We start from the raw sequence: 23,812 nt of genomic DNA, 5'->3' as shown, positions 1-23,812 counted from the left end.
GTGACTATCTGTTTTAAACAGTTTATTGAACAGTTTGATCGGCTGATACGATGTTACACACACTGACACACTTGCGCACACACATACGAGGCGAGGCGAGGCGAGCCTCTTAAAACAGCCGTGAGTTGAGCACCTCTTTTAAGCCTTTTTAAATAAAAAACTTCTAGAATCTCAGTATTAATCGGGTGACTATCTGTCTTAAACAGTTTATTGAACAGTTTGATCGCCTCATACGATGTTACACACACTTGCGCACACACATACGAGGCGAGCTGAGCAGAGCCTCTTAAAGCAGCCGTGAGTTGAGCACCTCTTTTAAGCCTTTTTAAATAAAGGAACATCTGGAATCTCAGTCTTGATCGGGTGACTATCTGTTTTAAACAGTTTATTGAACAGTTTGATCGGCTGATACGATGTTACACACACTGACACACTTGCGCACACACATACGAGGCGAGGCGAGGCGAGCCTCTTAAAACAGCCGTGAGTTGAGCACCTCTTTTAAGCCTTTTTAACTAAAAACATGTAGAATCTCAGTATTAATCGGGTGACTATCTGTCTTAAACAGTTTATTGAACAGTTTGATCGCCTGATACGATGTTACACACACACACACACACTTGCGCACACACATACGAGGCGAGGCGAGCCTCTTAAAGCAGCCGTGAGTTGAGCACCTCTTTTAAGCGTTTTTAAATAAAAACATCTGGAATCTCAGTCTTGATCGGGTGACTATCTGTCTTAAACAGTTTATTGAACAGTTTGATGGCCTGATACGATGTTACACACACTCACACACTTGCGCACACACATACTAGTCGAGCCGAGCAGAGCCTCTTAAATCAGCCGTGAGTTGAACACCTCTTTTAAGCCTTTTTAACTAAAAACATCTGGAATCTCAGTCTTGATCGGGAGACTATCTGTCTTAAACAGTTTATTGAACAGTTTGATCGCCTGATACGATGTTACACACACTCACACACTTGCGCACACACATACGAGGCGAGGCGAGGCGAGCCTCTTAAAGCAGCCGTGAGTTGAGCACCTCTTTTAAGCCTTTTTAAATAAAAAACATCTAGAATCTCCGTATTAATCGGGTGCCTATCTGTCTTAAACAGTTTATTGAACAGTTTGATCGCCTCATACGATGTTACACACACTCACACACTTGCGCACACACATACGAGACGAGGCGAGGCGAGCCTCTTAAAGCAGCCGTGAGTTGAGCACCTCTTTTAAGCCTTTTTAAATAAAAAACATCTAGAATCTCCGTATTAATCGGGTGCCTATCTGTCTGAAACAGTTTATTGAACAGTTTGATTGCCTGATACGATGTTACACACACTGACACACTTGCGCACACACATACGAGACGAGGCGAGGCGAGCCTCTTAAAGCAGCCGTGAGTTGAGCACCTCTTTTAAGCCTTTTTAAATAAAAAACATCTAGAATCTCCGTATTAATCGGGTGCCTATCTGTCTGAAACAGTTTATTGAACAGTTTGATCGCCTCATACGATGTTACACACACTTCCGCACACACATACGAGGCGAGCTGAGCAGAGCCTCTTAAAGCAGCCGTGAGTTGAGCACCTCTTTTAAGCCTTTTTAAATAAAGAAACATCTAGAATCTCAGTATTAATCGGGTGACTATCTGCTTTAAACAGTTTATTGAACAGGTGGATCGCCTGATACGATGTTACACACACTCACACACTTGCGCACACATATACGAGGCGAGGCGAGGCTAGCCTCTTAAAGCAGCCGTGAGTTGAGCACCTCTTTTAAGCCTTTTTAAATAAAGGAACATCTGGAATCTCAGTCTTGATCGGGTGACTATCTGTTTTAAACAGTTTATTGAACAGTTTGATCGCCTGATACGATGTTACACACACTCACACACTTGCGCACACACATACGAGGCGAGGCGAGGCGAGGCTCTTAAAACAGCCGTGAGTTGAGCACCTCTTTTAAGCCTTTTTAAATAAAGAAACATCTAGAATCTCAGTATTAATCGGGTGACTATCTGCTTTAAACAGTTTATTGAACAGTTTGATCGCCTGATACGATGTTACACACACTCACACACTTGCGCACACACATACGAGGCGAGGCGATGCTAGCCTCTTAAAGCAGCCGTGAGTTGAGCACCTCTTTTAAGCCTTTTTAAATAAAAAACATCTAGAATCTCAGTATTAATCGGGTGCCTATCTGTCTGAAACAGTTTATTGAACAGTTTGATTGCCTGATACGATGTTACACACACTGACACACTTGCGCACACACATACGAGACGAGGCGAGGCGAGGCGAGCCTCTTAAAGCAGCCGTGAGTTGAGCACCTCTTTTAAGCCTTTTTAAATAAAAAACATCTAGAATCTCAGTATTAATCGGGTGCCTATCTGTCTGAAACAGTTTATTGAACAGTTTGATTGCCTGATACGATGTTACACACACTGACACACTTGCGCACACACATACGAGGCGAGGCGAGGCGAGCCTCTTAAAGCAGCAGTGAGTTGAGCACCTCTTTTAAGTCTTTTTAAATAAAAAACATCTAGAATCTCAGTATTAATCGGGTGACTATCTGTTTTAAACAGTTTATTGAACAGTTTGATTGCCTGATACGATGTTACACACACTGACACACTTGCGCACACACATACGAGGCGAGGCGAGCCTCTTAAAGCAGCCGTGAGTTGAGCACCTCTTTTAAGCCTTTTTAAATAAAAAACATCTAGAATCTCAGTATTAATCGGGTGCCTATCTGTCTGAAACAGTTTATTGAACAGTTTGATTGCCTGATACGATGTTACACACACTGACACACTTGCGCACACACATACGAGGCGAGGCGAGGCGAGCCTCTTAAAGCAGCAGTGAGTTGAGCACCTCTTTTAAGTCTTTTTAAATAAAAAACATCTAGAATCTCAGTATTAATCGGGTGACTATCTGTCTTAAACAGTTTATTGAACAGTTTGATCGCCTCATACGATGTTACACACACTTGCGCACACACATACGAGGCGAGCTGAGCAGAGCCTCTTAAAGCAGCCGTGAGTAGAGCAGCTCTTTTAAGCCTTTTTAAATAAAGGAACATCTAGAATCTCAGTATTAATCGGGTGACTATCTGCTTTAAACAGTTTATTGAACAGTTTGATCGCCTGATACGATGTTACACACACACACACACACTTGCGCACACACATACGAGGCGAGCTGAGCAGAGCCTCTTAAAGCAGCCGTGAGTTGAGCACCTATTTTAAGCATTTTTAAATAAAAAACTTCTAGAATCTCAGTATTAATCGGGTGCCTATCTGTTTTAAACAGTTTATTGAACAGTTTGATCGGCTGATACGATGTTACACACACTGACACACTTGCGCACACACATACGAGGCGAGGCGAGCCTCTTAAAGCAGCCGTGAGTGGAGCACCTCTTTTAAGCGTTTTTAAATAAAAACATCTGGAATCTCAGTATTAATCGGGTGCCTATCTGTTTTAAACAGTTTATTGAACAGTTTGATCGGCTGATACGATGTTACACACACACACACACTTGCGCACACACATACGAGACGAGCTGAGCAGAGCCTCTTAAAGCAGCCGTGAGTTGAACACCTCTTTTAAGCCTTTTTAACTAAAAACATCTAGAATCTCAGTATTAATCGGGTGACTATCTGCTTTAAACAGTTTATTGAACAGTTTGATCGCCTGATACGATGTTACACACACACACACACACTTGCGCACACACATACGAGGCGAGCTGAGCAGAGCCTCTTAAAGCAGCCGTGAGTTGAGCACCTATTTTAAGCATTTTTAAATAAAAAACTTCTAGAATCTCAGTATTAATCGGGTGCCTATCTGTTTTAAACAGTTTATTGAACAGTTTGATCGGCTGATACGATGTTACACACACTGACACACTTGCGCACACACATACGAGGCGAGGCGAGCCTCTTAAAGCAGCCGTGAGTGGAGCACCTCTTTTAAGCGTTTTTAAATAAAAACATCTGGAATCTCAGTCTTGATCGGGTGACTATCTGTCTTAAACAGTTTATTGAACAGTTTGATGGCCTGATACGATGTTACACACACTCACACACTTGCGCACACACATACTAGTCGAGCCGAGCAGAGCCTCTTAAATCAGCCGTGAGTTGAGCACCTCTTTTAAGCCTTTTTAACTAAAAACATGTAGAATCTCAGTATTAATCGGGTGACTATCTGTCTTAAACAGTTTATTGAACAGTTTGATCGCCTGATACGATGTTACACACACACACACACTCACACACTTGCGCACACACATACGAGGCGAGGCGAGGCGAGCCTCTTAAAACAGCCGTGAGTTGAGCACCTCTTTTAAGCCTTTTTAAATAAAAACATCTGGAATCTCAGTCTTGATCGGGTGACTATCTGTTTTAAACAGTTTATTGAACAGGTTGATCGTCTGAACCCAGATAGCACACATACATGTGGCCGATGTCGGCCCCAGAGCGGAACGTCGGGCTCATATCTATAACATCTAATAAGGATCGGCCAGGCATAGGCGCGTGTCTTCAGTCAGTGCTCTATTTCCAGCTCGTCGGCTTTGTGTCGGATCACAACTGCAGGCCGATGCCGCGCTTATCTGTTTGCGCGTGACCATTCATCTCTGCAACCGACGAGAGAAATGGCGACTCCGGCGACATCTGTGGTTTTCAGGTAAGTTTTCACTTTAAGTGAATTAGAAAAATCTTTTGTTAGTTCTGTGACACTTAAAAGTTACTAAGGCACTCGGTTTACTACAGGCAGTTTGTAATCACAATTTCTCGGAGCCGAAGGGCCAGATGAGCAGCGGAATGCTAGGTCAGCCCAGCTTGTTTAGCTCAGAAAAGTTTTTGTAAGCAGCCAAATTATCTGAACATATCTCGTCCTCCGCAAAATAAACGGATCAGGTCATAAACCGGTAATGGTAGATATTTATTTATGTAAATGCTGCGTGACTTTGACGTGTTTTAATGGGTGCGCGCGTTTTGAACATTCAAACACTGGAGAAGTTACCATGGTAACGGGCGGCACAGCAGTAACGGACAAGCTGCAAAATCTCCATCTCTCGCTGTTGTTTTCTCTGCTTTCGGGTGAGTTTAGTCCTCAAAATCACATAAATAATATAAAACTGTTCTGGATACGTTTCTTACCTGTAATTGACACGCTTCTGTCGAATGTTTACTTTACTGAAATAGTTTATTTTCTTCGAAAAAGTCCGTTAGCATAACCGTTTTCGGAACTGTTTGGCTAATGTACTGAGCTCTTATGAAAGTTTGCGTTTTTAATCACTTCTTTATGTTCAGAAGAGAGGCTTTGATAGTTTTGTTAAGGTTTTGTTGGTAATTTGTCAATGGGTAATTGGAAGTGAGCTAATTTATTTAAACTGCTGTACTGACATCCCTTACAGGAAGCGCGAAAGTCAAATGAAACGCAATGAAATGATCTTTCATGGTATTATAGATATTTTAGTTGAAATCCGATGGCTCCGTGAGGCCTTCATAGGGAGCAATGACATTTCCTCTCTCAAGATCTATAAAGGTACTAAAACATATTTAAATCAGTTCATGTGAGTACAGTGGTTCAATATTAATATTATAAAGCGACAAGAATATTTTTGGTGCGCCAAAAAAAATTTAAAAAAATAATGACTTATTTAGCGATGGACAATTTCAAAACACTGCTTCATGAAGCATTGGAGCACAATGAGCACAGTGTATCGAATCTGCTGTTCGGAGCGTTATTTCAGCCGTTGGCAGTTTGACACGCGATCTGAATCATGATTCGATACGCTGATTCATAACGCCCCGATGCTTCATGAAGCAGTGTTTTGAAATGTGATTTTGAGGACTAAACTCACCCGAAAGCAGAGAAAACAACAGCGACAGACGGAGATTTTGCAGCTTGTCCGTTACTGCTGTGCCGCCCGTTACCATGGTAACTACTCCAGCGTTTGAATGTTCAAAACGCGCGCGCCCATTAAAACACGTCAAAGTCACGCAGCATTTACATAAATAAATATCTACCATTACCGGTTTATGACCTGATCCGTTTATTTATCCGTTACTGCTCAGGAAATGTCATTGCTGGCTATCGGATTTCAACAAAAATATCTCAATTTGTGTTCCGAAGGTTAAGGAAGGTCTTACAGGTGTGGAACGGCATGAGGGTGAGTAATAAATGACATAATTCTCATTTTTGGGTGTACTAACCCTTTAACCCCTGGTTGTTTCAGTGAGAGTGTCTGTGAAAAGCCTTTAGGGTAAAATAATCAGCGAAATGAGATTAGGTGACAAATGTTATATTGTTTGTATTTATGATAAACTATTATGATAACAGGATGTTATGGTCATTAATATATTTTCTCTAGGTCCTTTTTGAGTTATTTATTTGTATGTATTTTTTACTGATACATTCTTAAATACGTTTTACTAAATATTTGGTAACACTTTACAAGAAGTTTCATTAGTTAAACATTAGTTAATTATTAACTAACATGAACTAACTATGAGCAATACATTTGTTGCTGTATTTACTAATCTTCGTTAATGTTAGTTAATGAAAATACAGTTGTTCATTGTTTGTTCATGTTAGTTCACAGTGCATTAACTAATGTTAACAAAATTTTAATAATGTATTAGTATCTAAGTTTAACTAATGGACCTTATTGTAAAGTGTTACCAAATACTTTAAATGCTGACTGGTTCAGGGGGTCAAGAACTTTAGGCATTTAAGTTATTTTTCACATAAATCTGGTCAGCTTACACACTGCTCATACTCTTAGCCTCTAAAATGTATGAATTGAATCACCAATACAATATCAGGTGGTAAGGATGTCATTAGAGTTCTTACAATTATGGCTGTGCTCTTGTTACCAGATGAGATGTGATCCCCAGCGTTTGGCGCTGAGATTCTTCAGGACAAAGGCCTTGATGCCATGAAGATGGTGAGTTTCCCCAATAGCTGCCACTACCCAGATCAAGAGACTGTATTAGTCTATCTGTATTAGTCTATTTTGATAGGTATGTATGTTATGAGTCTTTTCTTTTTCATTACAGCTCATAACTGACAGGCTTTCCTGTGTAAACCATCATATTTATCCAAATGAGGTTTGTAAATGCATGAATTCTTAATATTTTATATTAATCATTAATTTTGAATAAAAATTACGTATAGAAGAAAATGTGACAAGGCCTCTCACAAAATGCCATATTAAAGGAATATTCAGAGTGCAAGTCAAAACTGTTTCTTTTGGGCAATATTATGCTACAAAAATCATCTATTGAGCTAAAGTTAAATTGAACCTGGAATGTTGATTTATGTTACCATGCGATACTTTGTAATGGGCATGTACAATGGATTTTGAACTGTACTATTTTTATTGCAGGGTCTCTGGGATCCCCAGCTGAAGGCATGAAGACATCAGATCTTGGCCTGGACAGATGTACCAACAGTACACCACACCGACCTCTGCTTTTGCATGGATGGCTGATTACTACCATGTTCTGAGAGGGTATTACTATAGCAAAACTGAGCACCTGTGACAGTGGGATTTCTAGTTGTAAAGAATATTCACACAATGTTTTTTAGAAGTTGCAAACTTTTCTCTCTCTTTCTCTCTTACAAACAACACAACAGTTAAACCTTTTCAAATTCTTTTCTGGTGGTGCACAAGTCCTATTCTTCGAAACAGAAATTAAGATATTCATATGCTCACATTTAAGCTGCGGACACACGACTTTGAGCATGCAAAATTTCTTCAGACACTGTAACTGGCGTGATATGACGTCTGCAGAGTCTTTTTATAAACATGAATTCAACATTTAACAAATAGTGTATTCAAAATGTAAAAATATACAGTCTACTCGACTTTACTACATTTTTTTTTTTTTATTTAGCCAAGAGGTCACACCTTCATGTAGCGATTTTGTACTCTTTACACATAGTCGTGTGATGTGAATTCACAGGTCAGAGTTCCAAACCAAACTTTTTGCATGAGCTTGCGTTTCTAGTCTCCTGCATTTGTGTGCATATGAATGGAGGTCAATGGAATGAAAAGCGTAGTGTGACTGCACCTTTATTCTACAGTTGCAGCACACCTGTATCAAAAGTGTGAAGTCATGGACAGATTTTATTTGTGAACTGATATGCGAGATCTCACATATGACACATCAGTATGTGACAGCCCACTCAAACACGTGCTCTATCCAGCGATAAACATGTTCTTGTCGTTATTAATCAATCAGTAATCAACACAGCACCACCCCGAAATTGCCTTGCACTGTAGAATTATGGTTTTGGCAAGAGATGAAAAATAGCCAATTTATTATAAATGCTACTATTTTACAATTAATATTTAAGACTGTTAGAGAGGGATAGAAGCCATTTTTATGGATGATAGGATTTTTTCATTACAGGTCATTTATTTGAATGATCAGCAAAAATTTGAGCCTATGAGTTTAATAATTTGAATTCGTAGAATAAGATTAGTACAAATTTAACTGTTGTGTTTGTGAGAGAGAAAAGAAAACTACAATCCTAATACATTTTCTCAGTGACTACTGAAATATTCTGTACAAATTCCACTGTCACAGGTGCTCAGTTTTGCTACAATAATACAATATATTATACAGCACATGCATAATTTGAGACAATATTCTGATTCTCATTTTACCAATGACAAACCACGTCTATCTTATTAACAACTATTCATTTTGTGTATAATCAATATCTAAACAAGTGATATTTAGTTGTTAACGAGGGATTGGCTGGACTCTGCTGACCCAATCAGTATTTCTCGTCCAATGGTCATACTTTAATTTTCCAGTTTCTCTATTATTGCATCCTTCTCATGGGCATTTCATGACTTTTCAGTGTGGGTTAAACCTATTTTTTGGCCCATAATATGTTTTTTTTTTTTTTTTTAAAGTAATTAAAAATAGTTTTGTCTATGCTATTGAAATTGTGGGTTACATCTTTGTCACCTTTTCACCCAAGGAGTTTACATTCCTGATAATACAAGAGCGAGGAACTTACATTTTAATTACAAAGGAAAACCAATTCATCTGCTATATTCTTCTGTCCTCCATTTTCAAGGGTAAGATTTCTTTATAAACCATCTACTCACCCATATGTCTTTATTTTTGTGGAACACAAAAGGAGAGAGTCACTTAGTCTCCGTCACCTTTAGAAAAGAAACTGATAGTGAATTGTGACTGAGGCTGTCAGTCTCTTGATGTTCTGTCTTACATCTCCTTTAGTGCTCCAATAAAAATAACATGTTTGGTACAAAAGAACATGACCAGTTTTGTTCATGAGTAAATATTGCTTTTAATTTTTTAACTTGAGACTGTTTAGCCTGTAATTTTCTGTATACCTCTGCGTGTATCTGAATGTAAATGCCTTCTCTGTTAGTCATATTGACGGGTTGTATATAGGAGGATGTATGCCTTAAACATGCAGGCTATCTGTAACTGTATTTTGTAAATATTAAAACAATGTTAACTGAATGTGATGTGTGATTATTACATAAACATGCTCATTTATCTATTAGTATTAAGTATTTGAGATTTTCAAAAACGAAAATGTGTTAACTGTGTAAAACTTTAGCCCAACTGAAATCAACATCGTGTTTCACTCAACTGAAATCAACATCGCTTCAGCATGAGGTAAGCAAACGATCCGCGTCGATGTCCCGTTAGTTTTGAATGGCTTGTCTGACGTTGGTCTTTGATGTCGTGAGAAACATCGATTCTAGGTTGATTCTGTGCTATCTGGGTGTAGCCTGAAAGGTTCAGCCTAAATAAATAAAGGCCCTAGAAAGCCCCTGCACAGCGGCCAGTATTTACAGATTTGGATCGGCCGGACAGCGTTCGCGATCAGAGGCCGACGTCTCGGCGACATTTTCCCGATGAGCAAACGCTCCGTGAGCTACGTCCCGGCGATGAAACTTTGTCCATCGAGACAACATCGGCCCGACGTATGTGTGTTATCTGGGAAACGATGTCTCACACACACACACACACACACACACAGAGAGATACGAGGCGAGGCGAGCCTCTTAAAGCAGCCGTGAGTTGAGCACCTCTTTTAAGCCTTTTTAAATAAAAACATCTAGAATCTCAGTCTTGATCAGGTGACTATCTGTCTTAAACAGTTTATTGAACAGACTGATCGCCTGATACGATGTTACACACACAAACACACACACGACCCACTGAGCAAGCGACGTCTGTGGACATCCAAAACAGGTTGATATCCCGTCTGCCGTCCAGGCCATGATCTGAACGTCCATTTACAGCCAGAATTAGTCGATTAATGACACTGAGAAATTATGTCCAATCTGGCCACAATATAAACGTCCACTGACAGCCAGAATATGTCGAGAATAGACGTTCATACTGGCTATAATCTGGACGTCTGTTGACATCCAGAATTAGTCAATAAATGACATAAAATATATTAAAGGCCATAATCAAAACATCAACCGGCATCCCCCAACAAATCAAGAAAAGTCGTTCACGATGGCTATACAACCAGAAATTACAGAAAAAAACAAAAACAAAGAAAATGGCAGTGGCGAAGAAACAGCATGGCTAAAGGCATATGTTTCTGCGTCAAATCCATGACATACTCCCGCAGACCCTGCGAACCCTCCAAAAAATGTGTAACTTCCCGTTAAAGTGGCGCAGGCCGACCTGCATCGGTGTTAAGCAGCATGAGTAGCGTCACTTTGCAAATAAACTCAGATAACGTTATTCGTTTATATGTCAGTAACATTTTTAAATTAGCACTTCGCCAGCAAGCAGTGGCCAGTTTTTAAAGTTTGCTTGCTAAAATAAACTGGCTGGCAGACACCTTGCAAATCAGACTGTCACAACTCCGTAGGAGCGACGCTGCGTGGAGTTGACGGGTCCATGTATGCATCTTGGCTATTTTTTGTGTCAGTATCACAAGTGTATTGCATTCAACCTTCTCTACATAATTTAATTATTTTGGTCACCTTGCTCTTTTAAACTTTCGCTTTAGGCAGTCAGCTGGGGAAAGCTTGAGGATTTTTATGAGCTCTGAATAGAGGATGCAGGCAGGTTGGCACAAATAGACAGATGACAGAATTCCTCAAACTCAAGGAGAGGAATAAACCAAACTGTCAATAAATAGATTTTGGCTATGTGAAACTGCAAGGCAGACGGTGACACTCATATTGGACTACATTTATTCTAAAGTTTTATATTTTTTTATTCGTCATTGTCTTTGTTTGAGGGTGATGGGTAACTATTTCCACTCATATATTGGCCTTAAGTGCGCTCTGAAGGCCTGGGGTTCCAAAGGCGTAGTACAAAATTCTGGGCCCTGTAGAAAGGCATTCTCTACGGGCCCCTCCCCACATCCACAGCTATTAATTGCATCTGTTGTGTTGTTTATTTTGATTCTCAGCTCCAGTGGGCTACACATGTGGATTATATTTGCTCAAAAATCAGTCAGCGCCTACACTTTTTACGAAGGCTGAGGATCCACGGTGTGGACAAAAACATAATGCTCATCTTTTATAGAGCCAGTATTGAATCTCTCCTCAGATATGGACTCACCTGGTTTGGTAATTTATCAATTAAACTTAAATCACAGATTCTGAACCTGATAAAAAGGGCGGGCAAAATAATGGGTGTGCTTCCTCCTTGCTCTCTACTGGACATTTTTGAAGAGACAGCACTTAAACTGGGTCGAAAGATTGCTAATGACTCGACCCACTTTCTCTTTGATCAGTGTGAGGTTATGCCCTCAGGCAGAAGGTACAGGGTTGCAAACTGTAGGCTGAATAGATACAAACATTCTCTGATTCCTTTGTCAATTGCACTTCTGAACCGTAATAAATCAATGTGACTGTTTAGATGAGCAGGCTATAGGGAGAGGGGCAATACTTTTTAGCACATTTTTAGGGGTTTTGTGCAATATATTTGAATCGTAATTAATGTGATTAACTTGACTTGTGTACTGTTGTGGATGTATTTGCTGTTTTGCGATTGGAATGTGAATGTTGATGTGTTGATGTTGTTGATGAATTGATTGACAATGGTGGTCCATGATTGTCCAAGACAAATTTCTTCACCTGAAGACAATAAAGGCTTATCTTAATCTTAATCTTTCTGGGCCCTCCTCACATGAGTGCCCTGGGTACTCAGTCCCCTTTCTACCCCCCAGTCCGACACCCCTGCACTGTAAAATAAATTATTTAAATTAAATTAAACATTTGAGTTAATACAATGAAGGAAATTGGTTTAATAAATAGAAACTCAATATATTATTATATCTGAACCACATACATTTAAAAAATGTTGTGATAAATCATAAAAATAGCACAATGTGGCATGTTTCATAACAAATAAAACACACAATTACGCAATATGTTTACAAAATCTTTTAATTATATTTGAATAAAGGGTGATGTCGATTCTCAAAAATTTTCATTTAACTCATTTAATGAACTTAAAATTTTAAGGCAACCAGTTACCTTACTTTTTAAATATGTTTTTACAGTCTGGCAATAGATGGGACCAAGCCCAAATATGTGTGAAATCATTTCACATTTCACTGAAGTGTTTAAAATCAATTTCACCCTCCTCCAAATATCAGCCTTTTTGAATTTTTTTTTTTTTTTTTTTTTTTTTTGTGGAAAAGTTGGGTACTCTTTCCGGTTACAGCAAGTTGATTGTGATATCCCTCCCCTGTGAAAAACAGTTCTACCTTAATGGTGATAATAAAAAATCGGGACTGTGTCAAGTAGACATTGTTTTGAATAAATTTTAAAACTTTTATAACATGGTACTGAGGGTTTTTTTTTTTATTGATCAAACATGCTCGGAATACAAGTTTCTCCAGTTCTGTGGCGGACGGATATGTGACTGCAGTCCGCAGCAAGCTCCGCAGTCCGCACCTGGAACTTAGGCTGTTTCGCACTTTCCTGTGTTGCACTTGCCGTCCCCATCAAGGAGTTTGTAAGTATTTTTGTAATATTGGTAATACTAATAGTGAGTGATTCCCGAAATTTTATCATAAAGTATTTTTCGTTAGTCCCAGTTGGTCCATCTAAGCAAAGTCCCTTTAAGACAAGTCATTTCACTCGGCGGCCATCTTTGAAACGCCTCTCGGGCATCCTGGGCATCATGCAGCTCCTATCTCTTTGAATGGGGAAACATCAAATTCTCCAAAGCTGTTTGCCAAGCTTTCGATTAAATTTCATATTTGAAATCACCAATGAAATCTGACAACAACTGTCTCATAATTTTTTTTTCCAAATGCTCAAATCATGACAAAAAAAAAAAAAAAAAAAAACAGTATTTAGGCTGGATCAAGCTAATGCACATGCGCAGACCTAAATGTGCGTCTCTCGTGCCTCATCTGACTGTTTCTATAGAAACCGGTGCTTCTATCGGCCGCTGCAGTGACGCGATGACTTTACAGGTCAGCGATTGGCTCTTATTTTGAAGGCGGGACTTATTCCGCCATATTGAGCGTTACACTTTCTCCCATTCAAAACAATACGAGTGACATGTCTTGTGTTATTCTATAGTCTTTGATCTAAGTCATCATTCAAATGTTTTTTCCTCCAAGTTGACATGTTTGCTAGCAAGGTAAAATGTTAACGTTAGCTAGCGAAGGACGGAAATGAGGCACATGTGTAAATACTAACGCAATATCCTAGACCTAAAATAAAGCTAAAGCAAGCTAAAAAAAAAAAAAAATAATAATCACACAAATCAAGCTGGATGCGCAAAGAAGGTGAGAGTGTCCGACTTAGGATAATAGTACCTTAGCGCCAAAAGCTTGGGCGATGGCGCTCATTTTACGGCCATAGTAAAAAAAAATTCGGAAATTAATGATTTAAACTTCATATGTTTAGAAACGTAAGAAGTTACACTTTTATCCCCCCCCCCCCCCCCCCCATCTGAGTGCTGTCCCCCCCAAAAAATATAATTAATAACCACGCTAAGTATTGTAAATAAATTATATAAACTTAAAATAATTATGTAAGTAGTAAAGCAATACAAACGCAGACGGGAGTTTTATGTTTAGAAACATTGAGTCACCCCTCCCTTGCCTCACAGTGGACTGGTCCACCGCGCACGTGTGTGTAGATTCTGCAGAAGTCCGGCGGCGCCGGCGGGAGAGAGCAGCTCTGCAGACAGATGCTGAGAGGAGCTGCAGTAAGTCGGCTGTCAAGGCTGTTTTATTCAAAAACATCGGATGAAGTGATTATTTTCTCTTTAATGCTGACGGTGCTGAGTAATTAGTCATAACAACAACAAAAGATGATAACTGATGATTTTTTTCTGTGAGTCCGCTATTTTAGCGATTATGTTACCTAGCGTGTTTGCTAGCTTGTTTACCATAGCTTGTTGGATACTCAGTCACCCACAACAACAACAACTAACACTGTGATAAGAATATGTGAACTGTAATAAGGCTAATAGATTTACTGTTGTGTGTTGGGTTATGCTCAGTGTGTATTCATCGTATTTTGGTGACTTGGTTGTAAACAACTTAAAAAAAAAATAAAAAAAATAAAAAAATTTTTTTTTTATATATATATAAATTATAATTATATAATATAAATATATATATATATATATATATATATATATATATATATATATATATATAAATTATAATTATATAATATATATATATATATATATATATAAATTATAATTATATAATATATATATATATATATATATATAAGATTTTGAAGAAGAATATTTTGGCCAATTTAGTCAGTTTTTTTATTGAACCAAAGAGAAACAATGAGCATAATGGCAGTCTCCATGCTACACTAATAATAGTAGGTTTTCTTCTGTGTAATATAACATATATCCTTTTATAAGTAAAATTTTGGCTGTATTATTTGCGTCCCCTTCAAAAATTGCTCTTAAGAAATTTTATGTTTATTGTCCCCCCCTACTGTCAGATGAAATTTATGCCCCTGGTTAGCTGTCTGAACACCAGAGACAAACGGTTTTATCACCCGTTAAAGACAAAAAAGTCATCGAATTTTAGCTAAAAGTGTCAGACTCACGTTAGCTGCTTGTATAGCATCCACGCTAACATGGTTCAAAGACCAAGATACTTGGTTCAAAGACCAAAATCAGGCTATGTTGTCGTATAAAATTAAATGAAGTAACTGAAATGTGACCTATGCTAATTAATTCCTCCCCTCCTTTCTCTCTTCTCTCTTTTATCTTTTATCAGAATCCCTCATTCATCAGAGCAGCTACCAAGAGAAGTGAGTATCCGTCCTCTGCCTCCTTTGTCTCAATGTTATTTCAACACAAAGTCTCCAAAGTACTTACATACATATGCAACTGATCTCAGCTGGTATTCTGTCTATAATGGAGTGGAAATTTCTAAGTGACCCCAGACTTTTGACTGGGACCTTGAATTTCACCTTGGGGATCAATAAAGTATCTATCATGTGATTGCAATAGACATACAATATATATATTAAAAAAAAAAAAAATTGATTTTTTGAATTCTATGAATCGATTTTGAATCTGTAGAGCTTAAATCTTGCGAGAGTGGAGTACAAGACACCAAATTACTAATAGGTCCCTAAATGAATTATTGCAAATGCTAAGGGATCATGGACGTGTACTCCCCAAAGATTCACGCACATTACTAGCCACTCCTCGAGTCATTGACAGCCATTCAAAATGCAATGGACAGTATGTATACAATGACTTGGAGGGGGGCATTTCCCGTATACTGTGTCAAAATGATGCTTTCAGGCGACAACACAGTACGGTCAGTTTGGATGTCAACATTGATGGACTACCAATCTTTAAAAGTAGCAAAATCCAGTTCTGGCCAATACTGGTGAAATTTAACAATTTCAATCCATTTATTGTGGCATTATACTGTGGGGAAAGCAAGCCTGAGCCCCTTGATGAGTATCTCCATGACTTTTTGGAGGAGTTCAATAATCTCCAACAGAATGGCCTGGTGATTCGTGACAAAAAGTATGCAGTAAATATTCATACCTTTGTTTGTGATGCACCAGCAAGAGCATATTTAAAATGCATTAAAGGTCATACTGCATATGACAGTTGTGAGAGGTGCCAAGTGAAAGGCCAGTATGTTGAAAGAAGAGTCGTCTTCAATCAGCTGACATCCACCTTGCGCGCAGATGAAGCATTTAGTCAGATAGAGTATTCCCGCCATCAAAATGGGTCTAGCCCTTTAATAGGGACCCATAGTACTCAAAAATACTGTCTCCTCACAGCTGTATGCTCATTTTGTGACATTGACCGTGGCAGTATCCATCATGCTGGACTCAGATGACGGGACAAGAGCTGCCTATTTGGATTTTTCTTCTGAACTGATGAGGCACTTTGTGTCTAGCTGCCCTGCACTCTATGGAAAAACATTTGCTGTGTACAATGTGCATGCCCTGTTACACATCCATGAAGATGTCTCTCGTTTCAGATGCTCTTTAAATGACATATGTTGCTTTCCATATGAGAATTATTTGCAGCAGATCAAAAGATTGGTCAGGACTGGCCAAAATCCATTAGCGCAGGTGTCCAAACGACTGGTCGAAATCGAACATGCCCAGGGGAATTCCAGTGCACAGTGTAAGGCGAAGCCCAAAATGTACATTTCAACAAAAAGGAGAGACGGCTGCTTCCTTTTGAAAGATGAGAGGTTTGCTTTTGTTCAAGAGAGGAGGGGAGATGTTACGGTTGTTTGCGATGTGATAAAACAGAGACACACTGTCGACCTGTTTGACAAACCATGTCTGTCAAAGCTCTTGAACATTGCTTACATAGGGAATAGCCGTAGATTCAAAAGAAAAGAACTCAAGGAAGAAGACCACAGTCGAAAAGTAGCCTGTCTACCTTACAACAATGGCTCTGTCATGATTCCTCTGCGGCATGGCATTGAACATTCATGTTGAAGATTGGCAAGTCAAAAAGTATGTTGGAAATATACTGGTGTGTGTGTGTGTATAAAAACATTCATTTTTTAATATATTCATTTTTGTTGCAGGTTATGCTTTTTGTCAGAGCCGTTTGGAATGAAAATGGGAAGGAAATGGAGGGGACCATCCCTGATGCCTGAGTTAATGTAGCTGAGAAAACCCTTCGGTGGCCAAAGACAAGGGCAAAATATTGTTTTGAAAACCATGTGGCCCCTAAGGACGACTGGGATACGTTCCCATTGTTGAAAGTGAAATTTACCGCAGGTAACCTCTTATATTTTGATACAACGGTAAAACAAATGTGAGAAGTTATGTGGACAAGACATTGATATAAGCTTTGATGACATGCATGCTGTCTTTGCAGAAAGTCTCCATGAGTGTGAGGAATATGATCAAACCAGCCATGCTGAACAAAGATGAAGACGAAGAGGTTATAGTGCGAAAGAGGATGAAAAAAACTAAAACTTCTGAAGATTATGTTGAAGGTATGTCCCTATCATTGGCTGAATAGTGAAAACATGCATACTCGCGTTACAATTGGAACGTGTTTTAATATTCAAAGGATCTGACCTGTCTGAGGCGACTGCTGAGGGGGAGGATAAAGAAGAGAGGAAAGGAGGTACAGAAATGTTTCTTGTGGCATTAATTGAATGTGTATTGAAACGTTGCCTGCGCTCAGTACAAAATCAAGTAAACTGTATATTAATTTTTTTAATACCCCTTATTTACTGATCAGATGCCAGTCCCGAAATTCCAGTCTTTCCCACCCCACCAATCAAAATGTCAAAGAATGGTGAGTTGTTGCTAAGTTGACCATGCACATTTTAACCAGATTTAAATTTTAAGTTAAGTATTTGTAATTTTATTAAACTTTGTCTGTCTTTGTTGTCATTGGGTTGCGTCAGATCAAATAGTGGCGAGTAGAGCTGTCAATCTTCCAATTTAATACCATTCAAATTTCATTTTTCTTTTAATATTCGAATATTTAATGCTCAAATGCAGCCCGTACTTTACTATTGTGCATTGTCAACCTTGTACTGAAACATTATCTAACAAGTGTATTGAAGCGCCTCTCTTGTAAAGGCTAACGGTGCTCGGTTAGCACAATTACAGCATGTTCGAAAGCACAGCCGAAACGATTTCATAAACTAACAATAGCGTTAGCCACAATGCCAATGGCTGCTGTGGAAAAAATTCAACGATCACTAAATAAGAGACAAACCTTTTCCAGTTGTCTTTATAAAGATTTATTTTCTTGCAAGAAAAGAGTCAACAGTCAAACAGTGAGTGGCTGCAGACTGGCCGCCAACCATAACAATCCTTTGGTTTTTATACCTACCTCTTACTCAAGGCTAACGCCACTCTTCTCCTGTAATCACTACTGTGATCACACGATATTAGTAAAATATCTAATTGAAATTACTTTGACTGACATTGCAGTTGTGATATGATATTGGAGGGAATGATCATTTTTGTATCATTATTCTCATCGTAAAATATTTAAAAAAAGATTGAAGTGTTTTTTGTTGTTTTTTTTGGGCGAGAATCTGTACCAAACAAAAGATTTTCTCTTTAGTCTGGATTTGTAGGCTGGGATGTCTCTGCAGCACCACAATACTTTATTTTAGAATGGTATGACATTTTGCCTTTAACAAAAATTGCGCCCCCGCTGCGATTTGGATATTGCACTAGTTCATATTGCGATTTGGATAAAATTGTGATTAATTGCGCAGCCCTACCTACTACTGATCATGACTGACTGACATTTCCGATTTGGTTTGTTTAGGTTCACCCAGGTCTGTGGGCCAGGAAAAGTCAACTAGTCGTGAGTATATTCTTTCATTGCTGAATATTGCAGGCAGGTCACTAGGACTATTGTTCATGACTGACTGATGTTTGTGACTGATGTTTCTGCTCTCCATGGCTTAGGTACATCCAGGACTGTGGGCCGCGCCAGTTCAACTAGTGGTGAGTTTAACTTTTCATTTTTAGAATATCAAATCAGCATGCAGATCAGTAGCACTATTGATCATGAAAAACTGATGTTTCAGTATTGGGTTGCAAAGGTTCGTCAAGGTCCAGGTCCAGGTCCAGGTCCGTGGGCCGGGACAGTTCAAGTAGTTGTAAGTATAGCCAGTCGCAGTTGGCTTGTCTTATTGCATATCAAATCAGCATAGGTCATCAGCACTATTGATAATGGCTAAATCTGGGCTGCACAGGTTCTTCCAGGTCCGTGGGCCGGGACAGTTCAAGTAGTCGTGAGTATTGCCAGTTACATTTGGCTTCTCTTATTGAATGTCAAATTAGCATGAAAAATACTATTGCTACTGGACTGACTAATGTTGGTGGTTTGGGTTTATCAGGTGTACCCAGGTCTCAGGCTGTGGAGAGCAGGTCCATAGATGGTGAATGGCATTGGTTGTATCACTCAATGAGGCACATTGAACATATGTTCTAAATATATTGATCGCTTCACACACTTTTTTTTTTCTTTCCTGCTTAGGTCTTTCACATGCAAGGTCCATTTCCAATAGGGATGTGCCAACCACATTCCCGCTGTCAGAAGCAAGTAAGTTCAATAATATTTTCATGTGACACCCAGACTAATAACTTGTGTATTATAACATTGCATTCCCTTTGTAACTGTTTGGTAAATCAGACTTCAGGTTTTCATCTTGTTGCTTTGGCATTTATGACACTTAGTTTAGAACCATCTCTTAATAAAATATTTTTTTTTAATGAAAAACGGTTAAGGTTTCCCTGTTGAATAAAGTGTTAACTAACTAATTGAATAGTTATTAATTTTTCTGGGATTGCTAGAGAGCAAGTCAAGTCACCTTTATTTATATAGCGCTTTTTACAATGCAGATTGTTACAAAGCAGCTTCACAGTGTTAAACAGGACAATAATGCAACAGAATTTGATCAGGCTGTACAGCTGCTCTGGAGAAAACAGTGATGCCATCAGCTCAATTATCATACAGTGACAATGCGGACAGATCAGTAATATAGTTGAAAATTAAGTGCCCCCGACTGAGCAAGCCAAGCACTCTTTCACTGAAAGGCTGAAATGCTTGCTTTTATCAGAGAACCATGATTATAGTGAGTAATTAATTTTTTCTTAATTTCTCATTATTGCTAGAGTTCCAGAAAATCGTACTTACAAAGCTGGTGACTCTCACTGATGAAGTCAGAAAACTGCAGAGGAGCGGACCTCAATCTGGAATTGAAATAAAGAAGATGGACACCTTGGAAGAGTTCCAGAGGGAGGAGGCTTCTCTTCTGAAACCACACAAATTTGAAACCTTGGTAAGATGTTTTCAACCTCTAATGCCAAATGGGGTTATGTGGAACGCTGAGTGTTTGAACCGGAAAACAGGTCTAATCATTTCCGCTTTTCACTTCAGTACACATCTGCAGCGGTAGGTGATCTCTTAGGTAACTGATAAGTTTAGCTTATTATAATAAAATTCTTATTTCTGATCAAACTTTAGTCTATTTCTTTTAATTAAAATGTTGGATTGTTAAAATATCAGGAACGGTAACATCCGAGCAGCAGTTTTTGTTGTGTGCCGAGCTGCGAGTATTTTTAAAACACTAAGAAGGCTGGAAACAACATGAAACTTTGCTCCAATTATCACCAGGGGCTCTACACATGAACTCCAGCATTGAGAACACTGTTTGTGTACACAGTTTACTAAAAGGTTTTAAACAACTCCCTTTAGCAATTAGAATAATCATGTATTTTATTAATACTGTATTAATAGTGACAAACTAATAACTGATTTTCCAACATTTTCTTTTTCATTTTGGTTTGTCTTAAGGGATAAGGCGATCTTTTTTATTTTTATATTTTACCTACTGATACAATTTGTTGGAAAATATGTGATATTAAACAAAGCTTTCAATTTTCTCAAGACTAGACCAGATGCATATAATTGTTAAAATTGACAGTTTTTCAGGGCAGCAAACAACTTTGTTTTTTTCTATCCATACAATGTTATCACCTTTTTACCCTTAATATTTTTGCATGTTTTTTTTTTTTTTTAATTATAGGTTTGTCAGCTGGCAAGAGTGGGGGGAGAGATGTTAAGGACTGCACGCACAAAGTGATGGACAGGTATTTATGTACACATTTACTTAACAGACAGGTCTTTAGACATTTGACCAGAACAATTGATCATGTTAGTTCAGCTCTGCTTTGGTTTTCTTGTGTCCCCAATTTGTTTTCATTTGGTGGTTGACAGAGTTTAGTTGATGGTTTAAGTAAGGAGCAGGACTACGCTTGGCGATATGGATAAAAAAAAATCATATCTTGGTGTTTTTTGGCTCAATGGTGATAAAAGATAAAACTGTATATCGTTTTTTTATTATGAAAATGGATAAATATGTAGTTGTAAGTCAAAGCCACGTGTGAGATATCATACGCACTATGAAATCCCGATATGGATTTTTTTGAGCCGATGCCGATTTAAAGGGACTCAGAAATGCCGATTACCGATTAATCGGCCGATGTTTATAAAGAAGTGTGTAAATGTTGTTCATATGCAGGATGCACAATTAATGCATAAAAGGGCTGTACTCTGTTTTTAAACCATAATAATAGCCATTTATTTTGTACAGGTTGACAACAAGGCGCTGGCCTTTAGGTTTACATTCCCCTCGCTATTTTCTTGATATCAAGTCAACCCCAAAACACTTTAAACTTTAAAACAAAACTTATTTATTTCAAAATACAAGTAAATACTACATAAGCAATAGATCAAAACACCATTCTTGTACGTTGGTAATTGTGAAAAAGCTAGTCTCCTCGTGTGGTGTAGAGATTAATGACAATAAAGTTGTTAGCAAAGTGTGCTAAATTATCAAAGAGTCCTAACTTTAGTTCTTACAGACATCTAGAAATCTACTAGGCACAATTACACGCATTTATAGGATTGAAGAAGGAAACGTAATGTTTAACAGTTTATTTCTCATTCACTGTATAACTTGCCATCAACCAAACCTAAATCATCTGCGTAGCAAGTTAGCAACAGAGCATCACCGTGTTCTCACTGACAGATCTCTGCCAGATAGTCAGATCAGTCGTTTTCAGGCGATTTGATGAAGGTAAAAATAGCATGGCTGTGCATAATGCAGGTTTTTTTTTTTTTTTTTTTTGTCATTGATTTTGAAGAGACAATTCAACTTATTGGAGAAATGCAATCTGCGGTCACCATGCATGGACAATCATGTTACGTGTGTGTGTGTGTGTGTGTGTATAGGTGTGCGTGTTTTTGTGACATCAGGACACAAATGTGTATAATGACATGGGTATGACATTGGTATTACAAAAAGAGGGTGACTTATGAGGACATTACTCCATGTCCCCACTTTTCAAAAGGCTTATAAATCACAGAATGAGTTTTTGTGAGAAAGTAAAAATGTGCACAGTTTCCTGTGATGGGTAGGTTTAGGGGTAGGGGTAGTGTAGGGGGATAGAAAATACAGTTTGTACAGTATAAAAACCATTACGCCTATGGAATGTCCCCACAATTCACAAAAACGAACGTGTGTGTGTGTGTGTGTGTGTGTGTGTAATAATTACATATTATTTTTGTCTTGGATTGGATTAGGCTCTTCACCAATCAACTAATGACCCGATTCAACATGAAGGGGAAGAGCAAAAAAGACAAAATACGATTTGAAGACAAGACATTGTTTTCAGCAATAAAAGGTTAGCTTCATATTATGGTCATTAAAAAAAAAAAAAAGAATAAAAAATTGTATATATGTGTGTATATGTGTGTGGAATGCTTAATATCAGGCTTGATGTAGTTTTACTTGATTTGTGATTTAATAACCATTTCATTTAATTGATTCGAGTACTTGATTTTCAACTATGTATACCATCTCTGCTGCAAGCTAAACCACAACAGTGGCGTTTGTATTTATTTATTTTACATGTGGATTTTTTTGCTTTGATTGTAGCTGCTGTCATGAAATGGGACGCCGCTGCAACAGAGACCCAAATAAAGTCTGCTGCAGCCGATCACCTGAAACATGCCCCTGGGAGACTCGGGGGTGGTGGCTATTAATCTTGACTTTAGGAGCCACATTTTGTTAATTGTTATGTTATACTGTTTTAACGACATTTTATAGATTCTTTAACTGTGTTAATTTATAAGTTTACTGTTCTGGCTGTGAAGTTTTGGTCCAGCAGAACAAAATGGTAATAAAAATGTAGTTTGAGAATTTTAATAGTTGATTTCTTGGAGTGGTCAGTTTACAGAAAAATGGTGAGCAGTTTATTGCCATTATATTGATAAGATATAAAAAGGCAGTATATACAGTACACAGTTATTCAATTAAATATTCAATATTATCAGTATTCTTTCAAATCTTCTTTAGGTCTATGGTCTGAAGTTTCATGACACGACAACCATTAACAATGATTAACTGGGTTTTTCTCAGTGAGAACTGCCACTGTTTTGAAGTAAACATTTTTTACAGTTGGATCCATGCAAATATGCACAGTTGGGAGTTCAATGGGTCTTTAACAGTCGTTGACATTTCTACTACAGAAAACGCGTCTAATACAACTTTTAGTCTGGCTGCCTTTAGATGTCAATTACGTCTTTAATTGACGTCTATACAATGTCCTGAAAAGACGTAAAAAAACTGAGGACGTCTTCTGGAGGTCTAACAATTATGTCTTTTAGACGTGTTCTAGACGACTTTTTGCTCGCTGGGGAGGCGAGGCGAGCCTCTTAAAGCAGCCGTGAGTTGAGCACCTCTTTTTAGGCTTTTTAAATAAAAACATCTAGA

At 38.3% G+C, this 23,812-nt stretch overlaps 3 long non-coding RNA genes across 3 annotated transcripts in view; 2 read left to right on the top strand and 1 right to left on the bottom strand.

Annotated features, from left to right (window-relative positions):
* Positions 1-4,290, bottom strand: part of LOC127507971 (uncharacterized) — a 123,323-nt gene extending 119,033 nt beyond the window's left edge. The window contains exons 1-3 of the long non-coding RNA XR_007928635.1: positions 3,986-4,290; positions 2,151-2,705; positions 497-1,045 (exon numbers count right to left, since the gene is read on the bottom strand). This is a non-coding gene — a long non-coding RNA (uncharacterized LOC127507971). The remainder of the gene's footprint in view (positions 1-496; positions 1,046-2,150; positions 2,706-3,985) is intronic.
* A 298-nt stretch (positions 4,291-4,588) lies between these two features.
* On the top strand, positions 4,589-9,540 carry LOC127507974 (uncharacterized). Its single transcript, XR_007928641.1, has 5 exons — positions 4,589-4,708; positions 6,164-6,200; positions 6,910-6,977; positions 7,090-7,140; positions 7,419-9,540. It is a non-coding gene; the product is annotated as an uncharacterized LOC127507974 (long non-coding RNA).
* Positions 9,541-15,717: 6,177 nt separating this feature from the next.
* On the top strand, positions 15,718-23,245 carry LOC127507973 (uncharacterized). The gene is made up of 10 exons (XR_007928640.1): positions 15,718-17,000; positions 17,075-17,270; positions 17,371-17,491; positions 17,569-17,625; positions 17,743-17,799; positions 18,793-18,831; positions 20,148-20,314; positions 21,062-21,125; positions 22,621-22,721; positions 22,976-23,245. It is a non-coding gene; the product is annotated as an uncharacterized LOC127507973 (long non-coding RNA).
* Positions 23,246-23,812: the final 567 nt, after the last annotated feature.

This window comes from Ctenopharyngodon idella, unplaced genomic scaffold, assembly GCF_019924925.1.
Source record: "Ctenopharyngodon idella isolate HZGC_01 unplaced genomic scaffold, HZGC01 HZGC01CH26, whole genome shotgun sequence".
NCBI lineage: Eukaryota > Metazoa > Chordata > Actinopteri > Cypriniformes > Xenocyprididae > Ctenopharyngodon > Ctenopharyngodon idella.
Note: the sequence above shows the minus strand (reverse complement) of the source record. Positions and strands in the feature narration are given on the sequence as shown.